Genomic DNA, 11600 nt, shown 5'->3' on the forward strand with positions numbered 1-11600 from the left:
AGTCACAGACTCTGTAATTCTTCAGTCCTTAACAATTGCATAATTAGCAATTCAACTACATTAACACTGGGAGTACACATGGATGGTTTCAAAAGGGATACTACTGATTTAATGAGGTCTCAGTCTGTACATTTCAAAAATTACAGAAATTCTGTTTAACACCCGTTGATGCTTTTGGGTATTTGAACTAATAAATCCACCAACTGCCAACCAAAAGAAGCATTAAAAAAAATGAAAACAAACAGAAACAAGAATCAAATTGCATTTTCACAATATACAGCTACCAAGATATTATTTCCTAACTAGTTTCCAACATTCTGGCTAGCTTTCCTATGGACTGGTTGTGGCTATTCAATTGAGTACCTAAAGCTGCCATATGTGACAGTGGTTTTGTATTTTTAATGTTTATGGCATTGTGATTACGCTAGAATAAACATGACAATAGGCCATGGACACAGAGGAACTATTCTGAATTCATTGCCCTTCTGCATTTGCCACCTCATTTTTTTTTGTGTGTGTGTGTGTGATAGGCAGCAGTGATCAGATCCTGACATGTTAGAGCCAGTATTTTGACAAAAGTAAATAGTTGGCAGTTCTCTCTACAGAGGTATTTGTAAAATTTTGTGAAACTGCACTTTTTCTTGAAGGTGTCTTTATTCTGCAAAGGTCTCCGTATTAAAAACTCCCTTTGATTTCAGCAGGAGATGGATTAGCTCAAGCAGCAGTTTTCATGTCAGTGGTCATTACACCAAATAAGGATGAAAGGATATGTCAATCAGAGACATTGTAAAATCCTTAAACTCATATGCCCCCAGGTAATTCTGCTGTGTAATCAACGATTACTTTACATAGAAGAGTAAAGGGGAACAATTATCTTAACAAAGATAGATGCAGAATGCCTAAATTATAGCCTGTAGTTGCAGATCTACCACATAGCACCCAACTATACATCAGCACTGCCTCTTCCCATCGGCACTAAAATTATTGGTTGACTTCCATCATTTTTAATGGCTTTTTAGTGCTTAAAGAGTAGGCTCTGTGCATGTTCACAACTTCCTCACACATCTCTACTCAACAAGCTACTCATGGATTTAGACAAATGCTGGCTTCATTGATATGTTCACTACCTAAAATCACTAATATTCTTATTCTCAAAACAGAACATCTCAGCCTGAATTGTACATGAATAGGGACATCTTCCTCTCTTCCTAAGAAGTGGAGAATGGTGAGAGGTAAATCACATTTCCCTTCCAGCCAACAGACATTCTGAAGAGCAGACTGAGAAATATGAACAGAGTAAGTGTGTCGTCAACTTGCTTTTTTGTCTTATCTAGAAACAAGCATGGGTAATATGGGAGGCAAGAACTACCTACAACTTTCTTTAGCATTACCTGGAGGTGTTATGTTATATTAGTCCCCAAATGATAAGTCTGCAATAGGCTTTTTGTTACATAAGGTCCTATTGCAGAGAGCTGTAGTGTAGGTGGCAATGTGTCATATGTGGAAGGACCTCCCGTGATTTCTTCTAGTCCATCCTTGAACACCAACACAGCTGTACCAAAGAGACTTCTCTACACTCCAGTACTGAGGGACTTCTCAGTACCTCCATTGCTGCTACTGGGGGCAACTGATCCCTTTACACATCCTGGGAGAGCCCTATAATCACGATCAAAGAGCTAAGATGAGCATATGAGTGCAGATTAATGTGTCTTCTTCAAGACAGAGCACTCTACTTCCATGAGGCGTGCATATATTGCCACTGGAGAAAAAAAAAATAGTAAAAGTTTTACATGAAAGACTTTCTCAGATGCAAAATGTATTTCTTTACCATCTTAACTTTCTGCTCTGTGTGAAATAATCACATTTTTTTCTTTTGATACAATCTGCCTGCTTGTTTCCAGTCTTATTTTAGTAGCATTTCAGCCATCTGGCTGCAAGAAAAGTATGTCAATGTTCTTGTGTAGTCTCTCACTGTTGCTACCTATCTTTGCTCTTCTGCAAAATCTCCTAAGATATCCAGGGTAAGTGACACATTTTAGCAAATCATAGGCCTGCTAATCCTGCAGGACCTCCTTCTCTCTGGGTCCTGTAACACTGGTGGAAAAACCACTCCTTTTCCTCCTTTAGATGCTCTGACAACCCAGATTGTCCAAGAACTTGAAGTTTTGCTCAACAAAGTATGTCCAAAAGATGATATCGACTTGCTTCAAGACTTGCTGTAGATTACCTTTACATCACTGCAGGTAGTACCTCCATGTTTTGAGGAGAAAAATCCTGCTTTTCAAGGGTGTCACAGAGTGTACACTTGTAGATAGTTATGCAGAGCAGCTGCTTTCACTAAGTGTGAGTTTTTGAAAGGAGCAAGAAGCCAGAATATGATGGAAAGAGTGTGGCTGTCTGTAAAGAAGGGAAATATAAAAGAGTGATGTTATATTTGATGTTTGTACTTGCTGTAGCCAAGATCAGAATGGAAGTCTTCTTGGGGAATGTCTCTCTATGATGTTTGAGAATATTATGTAGTACTAGATCTTGTTGGTGCAGATGTTATTCCCTTCAAAAAGGGGGGAATAGTAGGGAAATAACTGCAAAGAAGAAGGCATATGCAGTCCAGTTTTGGACTGTCAGACCCATAGATCAGGTGAACTGCTCTGTATATGCTGTAAGTGAAGCTCTTCCCCAGAACTCTGGGAGGTTTCTTGGAGACTCAGCAATGCTGGAAGGAGCTAGAATTATCACAGTAGTGCTAATTCAGGTTTAGAAGGGAGGTGCTAATATGTTGGGAGGCCTTCACTTGTAGAAGTATTTCTTGACTTCAACATTGGCCTCAAAAACTTGTGAGTTCCTCTGTAGTTTGAGAAGGTCAGGATGTCTTGAATGCAACAATTCTCCAACACAACAACCGCTAATCAGGGTGATGAACATCCTGATATACTTAAGCCACCACTTTTCTAACCTCTCTGAACTGTAACTCGCCTCTCCTCCCTTGTCCATGAGAAGCACCTCCTCATTTCCTTGTCCAAACTTTACCCTGTCTTACTGTAGATCCCCACACAAGTCTATCCAATCACATTAGCCACATGTTGCTTGAATCAACCTTGAATTTCCATTAAAGCCTATGATGATTTATAAGCACTCTCCACCTAATCTGTGTCTTTTCTGTGTCAGTCAACTCCACTTCTCCCAACATTCCTGTTCAGTTTGTTAAGGTCCTAAAAATATCACTATAATTCAGCTATCAGGATACATATACATGGTTGAAGGCTGAATAACAACAGAACCTGGTTATCTCCCCAAAGGCTTTATTTTGGATAGTCTTGATTTCAGGCAAAACTGAAGTAATGGGTATGTAGCCAGCGAGAATATATTATGAATGTATCTAGAAGTTGGATGTTAATTATAATGCATGTGAGAATGCTGAATTGCAGATGTTGATGTTTTCTAAATCTCAATGTCTAACTGTAGATGCCTTCTGACTACAGATATCGGTTTGGTTTTTTTTAGTGTGTATCTGTACATGTGGGGATGTCATAGTTTAGCCCCACTCGGGACCAAACTATGCAGTCTGTCTCTCTCTCACTCTGTCCACCCTCTGAGAGAATAGGGAGAGATAATATAAGAAGAAAGACTTGAGGTTTGAGATAAGGACAGGGAGATAGCTTTAAAGTTACCGTTACGGGTGAAACAGACTTGACCTGGGGAAATCTATTTATTTATTATTAAAACCAAAGTAGGATAATGTGGAAGAGAACAAAGTAACTGCACCCCCACCCCCCCTTCCCAGATTTAACTTTATGTTCAGTTATCTCTGCCTTCTCCCTGCCCCCGAGCAGCACATATGGGAAGAGAGAATGCGGGTTATGGTCAGTTCATCACTTGTCACTTTACGTCACTCCGTCCTTCTTGGGGGAAGAACTCCTCACATTCCTCCCCTGCTCCGTCGTGGGGTCCCTCCCATGGGCTACAGTCCTTGATGTAGGTCATTTTTCCACAGGGTACAGTACCTCCAGAATGGCTGCCCCACCGCGGGCCTGCCACGGGCCGCAGCCTCCTTCAGGTATCCACCTGCCCCAACGTGGGGTCCTCCATGGGCTGCAGGTGGATCTCTGCTCCTCCGTGGACCTCCATGGACTGCAGGGGGACAACCTGCCTCACCATGGTCATCATCATGGGCTGTAGGGGAATCTCTGCTAGGAACTTCACTCCTTCCTGTCCTTCTTCACTGACCTTGGTGTCTGTAGCCATTCCTTTCACAAGAAATTCTTCACAATCAGGGTCAGGCAGACGCCTCTCAGGATCTCTTCACATCTCCTCTCTATTTCTTGCAGCTGGGCTGGGCTGAGTCGGGCCCAGATGGTTGCCCGGCAAGTGCCCAGAAGGTGAGGGCCACAAGGCCCACAAGGTTTGTGCCTCCTGCTCTCTGCCCCTGCTTCAGTTTCTTCACATCTTCTTTTTTTAAAAAATTTTCACCTTCTTAAATACGTTATCACAGAGGTGTTATTGGGGAACATTCTGCTACCAATTGGCTCAGCCCTGGCCAGCAGCAGGTCCACCCTAGGCCTGGCCAAATGCACTGGACAGAGGGGTAACTTCTACCAGCTTCTTGCAGAAGCTGCTACTGTAGCAGCTCCTCCTCACTAAATAAAACCAACGCAGGGGAAGAAGCAGTTGTTACAACTCTGATGAGTGCTAAGACATCTACAGCCCCGAAGGACATCTACTTTTAGTCAAATGAGCTATCCTTATACTGACCATGATTTGAAAAGAAAAATAAGATTAGATTATTTATTATAAAATTAGATTTTTTTTAATTTAGTCATCAGAAAAAAATGGTTTCTCTATATATTTACTAACCTCTTACAATTAATGTCACAATGAGAATTTCAAAGTAAAAAAAAAGGTTAAAATAAATAATTAAATAAGAACATATAGTGAAAGGAGAAAATCCATTAATTCCTGTACTGGCTAATTTGTGTCAAATATTATTAAAATGCCATAGAAACATTTTATATTACTTGTTAGACTGAAGAGTTTTATTGGAAATGCAAGAATGCAATTTGAGGACATACATAAACATATAATTTAGTTCCAGGAATTCAGAGATATTGAAAGCCTAATCTCAAATCTATTGAAGTTAATTAAGCCTTTTCTATCATCACTTAGAAATCAAAATAATTTTGTGAACTAATTCATTAGTTTGACTATTTAAAGATAAAATTTGAAACTAGTTTCATTAATTAAAGTGAAGCTTTGAAATTAGTATCTAAAATCTGACTTCTGTTGCTTCAACTGTAATTAATGCAGACACTTAAGACTGGCTTTCTCATCAACATAAGTGTGAGACAATGCCTACTAGATGGTTTTCACAAAATAATCCCTTCTGTGATATTTACCAAATTCTTTTTTTTTTGTTACATTGTCCTTCAGAAGTGCAGAGAATACATCTCATGGTATTATCGAGGAATATTGTAAAGGACGGAACAAAAAAAACCAAAACAAAACAAAACAACAAACAAAAACCCAAACCAAACATACTGGGTTACTGGGACGTCTTTTTCACATTGGTTTCACGTGTAGTCCTAAGGATTGCTATTAATTTTATTATTTTTTCTTTGATGTCTCCTTTCTTTACTATGGATGTAATAATTCTGCTCAGATGTGCAGAATCATGAGCATCATAAATGCCTCTGAATTGCCAAGTTCAGATTTGCATTCTGCCTCCACAGGGGAACTAGATCCAGCCATATTAGCCTCCCCACCTGCACTCTGTAAGGAAACAAAACACAAAGGTTAGCAAGGAACAACGATGACCTTTTAACTGGAGACCTCTGTCCTTGCCATGGGTTAGCAAGACCATGCATGCTATTAAGTTTAGATTCAGCTGAGCCTCTTCAACCTGAACTGTGGCATGCCAATTCCACCTTTCTGTATTCTTAGCAATTTTTATTACCTGAAGTTGTATTTCATTGTATCCTTGAAGTGGTTCATCTGTCTGTCCTGGCTATATGCTTCTTCTTCAAGTCCGTAGCACATCTGCTGCTGCAGGATGCTGGAGTCTTCTATCCTAGATGTGTGGACCAGCCCAGTCCAGCTGTTCTATGATGATCATGGCTACAGTCCCTGGAACATAGCTCTGCTCTGAAACTTATTGCAAATTTTATCCTGCCATCTGATGCACAATATGGTCCACAGATGGTGCAGATGACATTTGTCTAGGAGTCATTTGTGTCGTTACTAGTTCATGTCTTCAAACCATTCAGCAAATTGGATAACAATGCTGCTTTACAGATTCTTAATGTGATCTACCATTTAACATTGAGCTGCAATTTGACCTCAGAGTAGCCTGCATCCTGAACCTGATAGTGCAGTACAAAAAGTTGTATTTTTTTTCTCGGACTTTTTAAAATAAAAAGAAAACAGTAGCAGAATAAGAGGAAGGGAATATTATTTATTTCTTCTAAAGGTTTGTTTGGGATCTTTTTAGTCAGGTTTCTATTGTTTAAATTAGGAAGTATTCCACGTACTTACTTCACATATCTGTTAAGAATCAATGCTTAACAGGTACACTGCACTTGTGTTTCTTCTTTATTGTTATTAACTGTTATGTGCCTCATGTAAGGGTAAGATTTTGATCACAGCAGGCAGCAGGGAGTTAAATATCTTATAAATTTGAGTATATAGATAAAAAAGTAGGCTGATGCTGACAGAGGACATCTGCTTATATACGAGAAATGCTATCATAGTAGAGCTTGTATCTCATGTTCATATTGTTCAGGACACTTTTTTTTTAAAAAAAGAAAATCTTAAAACAAATAAACAAAAAGCCCACCACATCTTCTAACTTATCAGATTTCCCCCCTTTGCCGTGTCTGTGGAGAAAACTTAAAACATAAGGGGAATGTTCCAGCTCAGTGGTTGCCTTCCTTCCATTCTCTTGCCTTAGGGAGAGAGCAACCAGTAAAACCTCAAGATCGGAGCTAAGCTGCAAAACTTTTGTTTTGTTATCACTGTCTGGCTTTAAGATCACAGATGAGGTAAGCCCTCTGCTAGCCAGAGGGATGAAAAGCAGTTACTTCTACAGTGAATCTCAGTTCTGCAGTGAAACTCAATTCTGCAGTGAGATTTTTGTAGACCCACCATCCCGAAAAGAAAGGGATGCCTATTGCAATAAAAGATTAAGTATTATTTATGGATGATGGAACTTCCCCTTTATCTGCTTTTATGGAAGACAGTAAAAGAAAGCTCCCAACTACAAAATATGCTTTATTAATTCAGTGCTAGTATAGAGGGTACGCTTTTCCTTCAGGTTTATTACAAACTATACAGTGCTAGGGTTTTAAATTTCTTATAAGGATACATTTTTCTGGGTAGCTGTGTTGCTTCTTCTGGACTATTTTTTTTTCTTTTTTTTTCCCTGGTTATAATCTATATGACTGTGGATGATGAAAACTGACTGATGTTTTAGGTGATGGCACTGTTAGATCACATGCTGCTTCCATAGTAGCTTTTATTTTGCAGTATTTTCTATTCCATTTTAAGATTTCTTTCTTTAAAAACAAAATACCAAATTACAAACTGAAGATATGTTTCCAGGGATCTTCCCAGGTGTTTAGCCTCAGTGACTACAGTTAATTCAAAACCCAGAAATGTATATGAGTAATTCAACTCAAATTGTTCCTATAAGATGTGTTTTGCCTATAACATACCTTATCTTCACTGAATCTCATCCTCTAATAAACTTATTTATTAGATCCCATTGAAGTTCTTCTCTTTTCTGTTCTTCTTTAAGGATGTAAGCATACAACTCAAAGTATTTTAATGAATTGACTTAACAAGTATATAGGGTCAATTAGGTTCTCCTGTTTTTCATACTTGGCTAGTTCCTTTGAAAGGTAATATATCACTTCCAGTTCTTTCCCTGAATAAGACTGTACCATAGTCTTAACAGTCTGTATGTGTTCCTCAGATGTAGGCATCAGATTGTTTACCATCTCTTTCAGACTAGAAAATAACACTGGTGCTAATAATGCCCAGTGTTAAGCCTATTTTCAGTCTGACAATGGATTATTTTAACCCTCTCTGAGGTTTTATCTTCTAAACAGCATATTATCCACAATAGCCTTTAATCCTCATCCTAATCACATCTTCTTAAAGGCTTCATAGAAAGTCCACAAAATGGTGTCTTGAAAATCCGAAGGAAGTATATGTACTAGTTTGTCTTTATTATTTTGTTGGCATGACTAGAAACATTTTACTCACTTTGTACTCTCTGCAAAATTTAAAGTGAGTTGACAGAAGAAAAGAAGAAACAAAATGCTTCCTAAAAAAAAAGAAAATAAATCATTAACTGCTCACTCCAGCAGAGACCACATTGGCATTCAGGCTTTTTCTCCTTTTGTGGCTACCCAAACAATATTAAGTTATATCCTCTGTATTCTACTCTCCATTAAGTATTGCTATTATGTAGTGGTGAGTCTGCTTCTCAAAAGTAATGAGTAAAAGTGTATGTAAATAACATTTCCCTTCCTTTCCCATCCATCCGCCTATGACTAAAACCAGCAATGAGAGAAAGGACTTCCAAATGTAAATATTTAAAATTAATTGAAACTTTCCTCTAAGTATGCAACAAGTTTATTTTTATCCCTAAGGATTTATTAATTTTAAATTTCTCTGTATGTACTTCTTTGTTTTTACTTTTAAATTATTCTCAGAGGATGTGCCAGAAATTTACAGCACAAATAGAATGTGCAGCTGCAGGGGAGCTGCACTGTTGACTGCAGAATATCATGTCATCTACACAGGTTTAATAAAAACATTTCTTATGCTTGATCTGTGTCAAGCAAAAGCCAGAGCTTAATGCTAAATTACTTAATGGCATGTCTGTGTAGACATAAGCAAAGGTCTAGGTGATACTGCTTTGGGATACTACGATTAACTCTGCTCTCCAAAACTCATTATGTGCTATTTTCTAAGCTTCTGATTTAGAGTAAAGATTTTTTTTTAGAGTTAAAATAGAATAGAATCATAGAATAAGAGAACAGAATCATAGAATAGTTTGGGTTAGAAGGAACCTTAAAAATGGGGGTTATGTTACTCTTTTTCAGGTCAATGAGAAACTCAACAGACTGCCACGAACCTCAACAGACTGCCATGACTTATCAAATATCATGGACAGTGACTTGGCAACTACATCCACCAATTCCCTCAGGACTCACAGATGCATCTCATCAGGTCCCACAGGCTTGTGCACCTTCAGGTTCCTTAGATGGTCTCGAACTTCCTCTTCTGCTACAGTGGGCAGGTCTTCATTCTTACAGTCCCTGCTTTTTCCTCCTGCAACTTAGGTGATGTGGCTGGAGCCCTTGCCCATGAAGACTGAGTCCAAAAAGTTACTGAGTACCTCAGCCTTTTCCATGTCCCAGGTAACCAGGTCTCCCATTTCCTTCCAGAGAGGGCCCACATTCCCCTGGTGAAAATACAGCATACCTGTTCAAAAATCACAGTCACTGCAGTACTACTAACTCAGCTATGTCACAAATTCCTATTACTTTTTTTTCTAGTGATCTTGTTAATATTACAGAAAACAATATAGTTGTATTGTGCATATTTTTCAAATAATATAAAATTTAGTTATCAAGTTTAATAGTTTATTATTGCTCCAGAAACCAAGAAAAAACTATGCCCTTGGAAAAATGAAACAGTTATTTCATGAGGAAGGGAGAAACTGAAGCCTAATCCTTCACAGATCTGCGTCTGTCTTTCCCTAAGCCTTGTTCCTATATCACCTGTGACAGACGAATAGAGCAAAAGATAGCACATCTGGAACCACACTTGTGCTGATTGTCTATGCAATAGACTTGATGGATCAGCCAGTTTTACACTAAGTGAAGAGAGATGCCTTGCCTCAGAGAGGGGAGGAGAGCCTCCCATTTAAATGAGATGAAATTATGTTTACTTACAGTTCAATATTTAGTGTATTTTACCTATCTCAACAGACTTTTTTTTGAGTGGATTGAAGATGTGGTGGTTTTTTTTTTTTTTTGACATTAAGATTTTCACAGAAAGCAGATATTTCATACATTTAAACAACTTTCATGGCTCAGGCAATTCAAATGACAAAAATTTCAAAAGTCTCATTGAGTCACTTTTCCAATTCTTTCCTGAAGACGATAAAAATCCCGACTCATTCAAGTTTCATTTTTAAGGCAGTTTTTGAAAGATGATAGATTACTGTCATTGCTTCGTGTTTCTAGAGGTTTAGTTTTGTGATTTGTGTCTTCTTGGGTGAGAATGCTGCATGTTTATTTTATTGACAATTCGGGTAATCTTATAATGCTTCCCTCCCCTCCCCCTGCCCCATTTACTGAATATTTTGCAGTAACTGCAAGTTTCTCCGGGGCTTTTGATGTGATAGCTTGTTACTCTTCATCCTTTTAGGAGAGCATTTCTAAATTACTTCTTGTTTATTTTTGCTATGGTAGATTTTTTGGGGGGATGTGATTTTTTTCTTTTTTTTAAAAATTTTTCTTTAGGTAGTGGATAAATTTTGTAACACTTCCACCTTTGAAATTCCTCTTGCTCTAATGTTAACCTTCTGCTTTTTTTTTTTTTTTTTTGGAAAGAAGCAGATTCACTGAAACAAAAACTGTGTAACTGAAAAGTTAACAATCAGTTTATTTTTTGTTGTTATGTCAACTTACTAATTTTGTTATTTTTTGAGAGAAAAATCATAGGAAAGATCTATTATTATATAAATACGGGGTAAGTTTTTATTAGGGCACTGTTACTTGCTCTGACTGATAGGAAAGGTATAACGCCTATAGAATTTTAACATAAAAAGGGTTCAATCTAGGAAATGACATTGCTGAAATAAACTTTTCACAGATTCAAGAGCAGCATGAACTATTTTATTTCCTGTAGATCAAGTAGCTGCAATGGTGGGGAAGTGCTGATATTTATCCTTATCTTTACTGGCTGTTTCAACAAGAACTAAATGAATTTTCCTGGATCAGTTCTGCCAGCTGGTGTGTCCCAGAGACACAGTCCCCTAAAGCAGCCCAGATAATCCAGCCACTCCTGAATTATGAAAGTGCGTAATGAAGAGTTCTCTTTCAGGAACGTATTTCACCTTGTATTCTGCTTTTTCCTCTTTAGCAGGAATGGAGTTAAAACTAAAACATCTATTCAGTCTTACATTACTGAAAGACTTGGAGACCAGTAGAATACCTTGTTTAACAGATTGGACGCTTTTTTCTCCTTTTGGTGTTCATTGTACATATACATAGAGACCAACATGAGATGCCCAAGCACGAAAAAAAAACTACAGCTCTATATTCTAATGTTTAGTGCGCTTTCTTAGGTGAGACTGAGACCTTGCTTCCAGATGCAGAAACACCTTGTTCATTTTACACTCCACAGTCATATCATAAAACGTTGCAACAGTCCTATGAGCCAGGATCTGAATCATACGATTTAGGGTGCAGATGTAGTGTATCTGTATTATATTTGATTTTCTGAGTGTCTTATAACAAGGATTAAGGCTTCTTCAATTCAAATTTATACTCCTGATCTTTATTATAGGAAAAAACAAACAAACAAACAAA

This window comes from Chlamydotis macqueenii, chromosome 1 (genome assembly GCF_036417535.1).
Source record: "Chlamydotis macqueenii isolate bChlMac1 chromosome 1, bChlMac1.mat, whole genome shotgun sequence".
Classification (NCBI taxonomy): domain Eukaryota; kingdom Metazoa; phylum Chordata; class Aves; order Otidiformes; family Otididae; genus Chlamydotis; species Chlamydotis macqueenii.